At 33.4% G+C, this 6,384-nt stretch overlaps 1 long non-coding RNA gene across 1 annotated transcript; it reads left to right on the forward strand.

Annotated features, from left to right (window-relative positions):
- Positions 1-2,239: 2,239 nt before the first annotated feature.
- LOC130591324 (uncharacterized) lies at positions 2,240-4,751 on the forward strand. The gene is made up of 2 exons (XR_008969223.1): positions 2,240-2,771; positions 4,499-4,751. It is a non-coding gene; the product is annotated as an uncharacterized LOC130591324 (long non-coding RNA).
- The last annotated feature ends 1,633 nt before the right edge of the window (positions 4,752-6,384 follow it).

Genomic DNA, 6,384 nt, shown 5'->3' on the forward strand with positions numbered 1-6,384 from the left:
TGTGACGTCTTTAAAGGCCCCCTCATTCACAATGAGAGTCGAATTAAAGACCTCCATCGAGATATTAGTTTGTAGTTACAGTTGCGGCAGGCCCCCATCGAGATATTAGTTTTAGAAGTGAAGGTGCAAACTTGAAAAACTGACAGAAAATAAGGTTGATAGAATTGAAGCTCTTTCCCTTCCATTTACCTTTCTAAGTCTGCAAGCGAAATAATCAGACGTGATGATGGTCTTCTTTTATTAACAAAGGAGACCTTTCCAAGGTCTTGCTTGCAAGAAGGAGGCCTAGGCATACCTCGAATTCTCCAAAGTTTCATCCTTCATACGCTTCTCATCCATCTTGATTAGGGTTTCTCCTCCACTATTGTGCTCGAAGACAGCTGTTGTTGTTCTTATCTTGGACAACCAAATCCATCTCATGAAATCCAAGGGTTATTGGCTAGGTATCCATAGCTCTTGGTGCCTGGAGGTGCAACACCTAAATGTATATGAACTTGACTGTTAGACGACTCAATATCATCAACACTATAAACTTGGAAGATAAAGGATTCCTTGAAGATTTGCAATCTCCTGTGCAATCGCCTTATTATTTGGTTCAACTTCTCAGTCTACCTTTAAATCATCATAGCATTTCTCCAAACTTCTAACTTTGTTTAGAGCCAACCCCTCCGAGAAAGGGCTTCAATATTACTCTTAACCCCCAACACTAATGAACACAAAACAATGATCACTTTGTTAAACTGATTAAGTTTAATTTCACAAGCTATAATATTCAATTGTCAAAAATTAACTAACTCCCTAAGTTGAAGATCGATATTAGGAGCATAAGCATCATCATAAATAGCAAAGTAAGGGTAAAACAAAAGCATTTGATAGCATTGCTATATTTGTCGTAAGCTTTACAAAATTCACTCAATTCAAAAATAGAAAATTTCCGTTCTCCCTTAAGGAGGTCATAAACTAGTAGAATAATTATATGTCGTTGCCACTAAATTGCTTCTTTTAGCTATATGCAGCAATAAACAGCGTGAAAAAAGAAAAAAAAAATGTTCAAACAATATATTGCTGCGTTTTTTCTAAAAACCGCAACAATAGATCGAAATATTAATATATTATAATATATTGCTGCGACTTGTAGAAAAACGACGGTAGTCTCCTTTCCTTTTTTCAATATGACATGCTTAAGGTTCTCTCACTCATTTATCAAAAAAAGAGGAAGACTTGCGTCAAATTATAGAAAGCTTTTGACATCAATACAAATTATCTAAGTAAAGACACTAAATTAATACCTATTGCCATATTATAAAAAGCTTTAACAAAATGCATATAAGAAAATAATTCTAATACTAGTAGAAGTAGGATAATGAAAAGCCATAAGCTACTTTCATAGTTTTGCAATATTGATATAAATGAAACAACACTTAGCAGTAACTAATTAGCATAAAAAATCATAACCTTAATCATATCATTTAACCATTACGGTTCATTTGAAAGGTTTTTTAGTTTTTCAATTTCTATTTTTACCGAACACTCCTACTCAATAGGGTGTTCACAAAAAAACCAAAATCGAGAAATTTTATCTATAAACAATAATTTTTTAATGGTATCGTTACCAAGCCGGTAAAAGTAACGATTAAACAGTATGGCTACAGTTCTGATTTTTGAGTAAACGATTAACCGAAAAAGTAATCTTTTTTTCTTTCTATTTAATTATCGTGAAACATTTTCCAACAATGACATTAATTTAATATGTTACAAGATAACAATAATTATAGGAAGTATGTGATTCTTTGAAAATTTTAGTACTAATACAAACACTATAATTAGGGAACAGAGTGAATTTTTAGTGTTATTTATATTTTACTGTAACACCACGTAATTTTCACTCATTATTTTTGGTATTGTTTACATTAAAATGATATTTTCTATTAAAATAAAATAATTTATTATTAAAAACTATTTTTTTAAAAGTGTATAATTATTTATATTGTGTTATGTTGTTGTGATTATTAATTTAAAGTGTATATAATGTGCGTATTTATTTTATCATATAGTTAGTAATTCGATAAATTTAAGTAGCGTGTGATTTTAGTTTTTAAGTGTTGTATATAATATGGGTCGACCAACATAAAGAATTCTTTTGCAAACCCATATCCTTCTTATGTTGTCCAAAATTTAGAGAAGTATTAAGCATAGTATTAGCATCTTCTATCTATCACTCTTTGTAACCACCAAAAGGTGAAGAGCCATCCCCCATTGACCCATCTTAATGCAATTAAAACTTTGCTTTATGATATGAACCATCACATTATTTTTGCTGCACACTCCCTTCACGCCAGCCTTACAAAGAAAAATAAAGAGTCCTTCTCCCTTCTCGCATTTTCGGCCATTTCTGCACACTCATCTTGTTTGCCCCATATCTCCTTCGTCTCTTATCAGAATTGGACGTGTGAGTAGTCGAAAATTCATCTACTCGGAAAGATCTTGCTCGTGGTGTCATTCGTTTTTGAAGATACTGGAATAATTGGTCGCAGTTTTCTGTTTCAATCAGACGGGTCACCCAGTTTTGTTTTCCCGTTGCACCTTCACGAATTTGATTATAGATGAAGATTTAACCGTTTGATCGCCCTGAAATTTGGACAGAATATTTAGGACATCTGGGCCTTCATTATGACCGGAGCGATTTTAAATCAGAGCTACACATTGACGGGAATCGAGATCAGAACAGAACAGTACATAATGAAAATGCAAGCAATTGGAGGTCTTCAAAGGTAACTAACGGCGAACCTAGTGCGATTAGAATTCGTTTAGGAATTATTTAGTTCTTAATATCTAAGTTGTGTTGATTTTTATGTTAAGATTTGTGGGTTGCTAAAGTTTCATATTATTGATGTTATACTTGTTATACTTAAATGTTTATGAGTGATAGTTATGTGGAAGGAAACTAATTCTACTATTTTGTATCCTTGCTAGAGTTTAATGGTTAGAATTTTTGTTTTATTATATCTTTATGGTTTACATATTGGTTAGTAGACATTGTAAATCATGTTGTTATACGCCTATTATGTTGGTTTGCTTAAGTATGATCAAAATGATTATAATATGAGAGTATATATGAATATTTGTTGCCTGCCGGTGTAAGTTGCTTGAGGAAGATTCATGTCTATGGGCTTGTTATCTGTTGTTATTATCTGCCACAAACTTAAGAGTGATGCTTTTTCCGTATTAGCATGGTAGTGTGGCAAGCTTACGGTTTTTATTTACATCTTAGTAGTTATGGTGTTGTAAGATGTTGGGTTGTTTGAATGATTAGATATGATTCAAGTATACTGGTGTATCGGATGTATAAGATTTTGGTGTTATAGTTATGTATACTTATGTGTCAATGTATGCAGGTATGATGATTTACTCTTATTGCTATATGCATGCTTACATGAGCTTCTTATTATTTTATATTATTATTATTATTATTGACATATATTTATATTATGAGTGTTTTAATTATTTTTTGATGGTTTAGTTGTTTGTATGATTTTGGGATTATAAAATATTGTAGTTTTATAAATCAATATCTAAGTTGTCGACGTTACAGTACTCGAGGAGAATAATACTGTCTTTAGTACCGTTTCGCCAAGAGTTATGTACCAGGGGTATTATGACTAACATTGTAATTAACCTTGTACCCAAACTCAGACAACGAGAGTGTAGTAGTTGGAGTATCTGTTTATACTGTGTTTTTGGTGTATATTTATGTTTGAAGAAAGATTTATTCTTTTCAGTTGGGTGAAATGGTTTTTATTAGTATTATATTACTATTACTTTGAGAAGAATAAATATTGTTGAATTGAGACTCTTGGATTGCGATCCTAGTTTCTGCTGATTTTAGGTGTAAGGCCTGAAGGGCATCCTTATTATTTATATTTGATGAATAAATTATTGTATTTATTAATGTGAAATTTATTGAGATTAAGATATCCGGTGGGATAGATGTAGTCCCCGTGAAGAAATGCCAACCACCTAGGTTGCATTTAGGGGTATTACCTGGGTTAATTGTTGTCGTCCGAGAGGTTGGGAAGTACTGAGCTGTACTATCCTGCATCGGGAGTTTGGCCATTCTTAGACACAGGCAGTAGGGAACGTAAGCCCATAGGCTGTCTGGAGATTTCGATCTGACAAACCTTAGGAAGTGGGTTGCGATCCACTGGCGTTCTGCTCTTTCTCAAAAGCTATTTATAATATTTTTGTTATATTATTATGGACGCTTATGTTATTGATCTTGTATGCTTATATTAAGTTTACTATTTATGATTTACCTTATTAAACCATGTTAAATTGACAGCTGTCTTTTGATTGTTACTTGGTTCAGTTTGACATTTTTTTTTTGTTGATTGAGACTTATTTATTAATGCTTGATAATTCCTATATGGATCCTAATTGAGCTGTGAGAGCTGTTAGTTATTCCCCACTGATTGTGGATGTTTGTTGTATATTTTTGCAGGATTTGCTGATGAGAATTTTATTTGGTTTTGGGCTCGGGTTGAGTTATGAGCATTAAAATGTTAGATGTTTTAGGCCTAGACTCTTATATTAGTTTAAGCGTTAGTTTTTCTTTTGGTTATCAATTTAATTTATTTATACTATTTATTTATGTTGGTTTTATCACTTAGATAATTAAACACATTCTTGTAGTAGTGACATTCCCAGAAGACGGTGTTTCCGCCATCGTCCTATACTACTATTATTATAATTTCTTTCTTTTTCGCTTTGAAATTTTGGGGTGTTACATTTACAATGGATTTATTATCCACGTTATTATACATTTTATATTAGAGGATATATAGTATTAAATTATATGCACACAAAATATGAAATATATATGTACATTAAGTAAAATATAATTGTACAACTTGAATAATGTTTAATGATTCACCGGAAAACTGTTCCAGAAACACGGTTAACTGCTTAGGTGGTAACCGATCTAAACGATTACGGTCGCAGTGTGCAAAAAAGAGTGAACTGAAACTGTTGGTTACCGAACCGAAATGTCGTTTTGGAACTATTTATGAACACTAACTGCTCAAGTGCCTCATTACAACCATCAATTTTTTCAAACAATTCCTCAACAACTCTGATATCCTCATCCAAAAATTGCAAGTGGTGTAACAAGATCAAAGCCAAGTTAGGTTCTTCTTGCATACCCTCCAAAGAAACCATGTTAAAAATACAAACTCTATATTAGACCCAACCAGGCACTTAGGAATTATTTATGCTAAATTTTGCCTTAGCGACAAAATTGAAGTTCGGGACACAACAACCAGATGTTTGTATGATCAAAGTAAGAAATGAATGCAAAGGGGAATTTCAGGGTAATGACACAAGGAAATGGTGATGCGGAAAACCCCAATGAAGGTGGGTAAAAACCGCAGGTGGAGATGATTCCACCAATCCACTATCAATGACTGTCGTCCAAGATGAACAACAATCGTTACAATTTTAGTTTTCAGATCTAAGTACACACAATGTATTGAAACAAGATTAGTGATTGCCTTTTTCTTATGTATTTTTCTCTTATAATTCAGATGGTCTTTTGTATGGCCTTTCTTTACTTAAATACTACTGCTACCCACTAAATCTGCATCAACGGTCATTTGCCGAAATCTCAGAGCTCCTCTGTTCAAGGCTCGTGCAGCTGTAACAACCTCCTTACTTCTTTCAACTACTGAATCCCTTTATTCCCGTTGGCAGAGCATAGTCGAACTCAACTCCATCTTTCTCGGACAAGTAGTTTGGACCTCATGGACCCAATCTTTGCGTTATCATAGTGCGGCTGGTCTTGTGTCATAGCGTCAAAGTCCTTAAGTCGTTGCATCAATGTCAACCTGCTGAAAATTCAGCCATAACAGTTTGCCCATATTGTTGTAATGGGGAGAGTCCAAGATCCATAAGACGATTGTTAGTCAAATACAACTTTCCATCAAATGCTAAACATAAACATCAATACAAACGTCAATGTGTTAGACTACCTGCTAAGAGATAAGAAAAATGAGTAATTAATTGATTTTGATAAAAAAATTATCAAGAGTAAACCAAGGGTCAGGGCCTAAAAGATAAGCTAAAACCATGCAATTAATACTTATCCGTTGTAAATCTAATAATTGCAATTAGAGCTATAAAAGTCGTGCCAAGTAATTCAAACACACGCCACCTTTTTCTCTCTCCTTAAACATCTGATTTTACTCTAGAAACCTCCGCTGATCTTTGCCGAAATAGCTCACCAACAGCAGGTAAATTTTCGCCGCTGCTTGCACTTTGTTTCTCAAGTTTATTTTCTCTAGTCTCATTTATGGCTCCTAATAGGCGTAGCATTAGGAATTTTGTAAAAAA

This window comes from Beta vulgaris, chromosome 5 (assembly GCF_026745355.1).
Source record: "Beta vulgaris subsp. vulgaris cultivar EL10 chromosome 5, EL10.2, whole genome shotgun sequence".
NCBI classification, from domain to species: Eukaryota; Viridiplantae; Streptophyta; class Magnoliopsida; order Caryophyllales; family Amaranthaceae; genus Beta; species Beta vulgaris.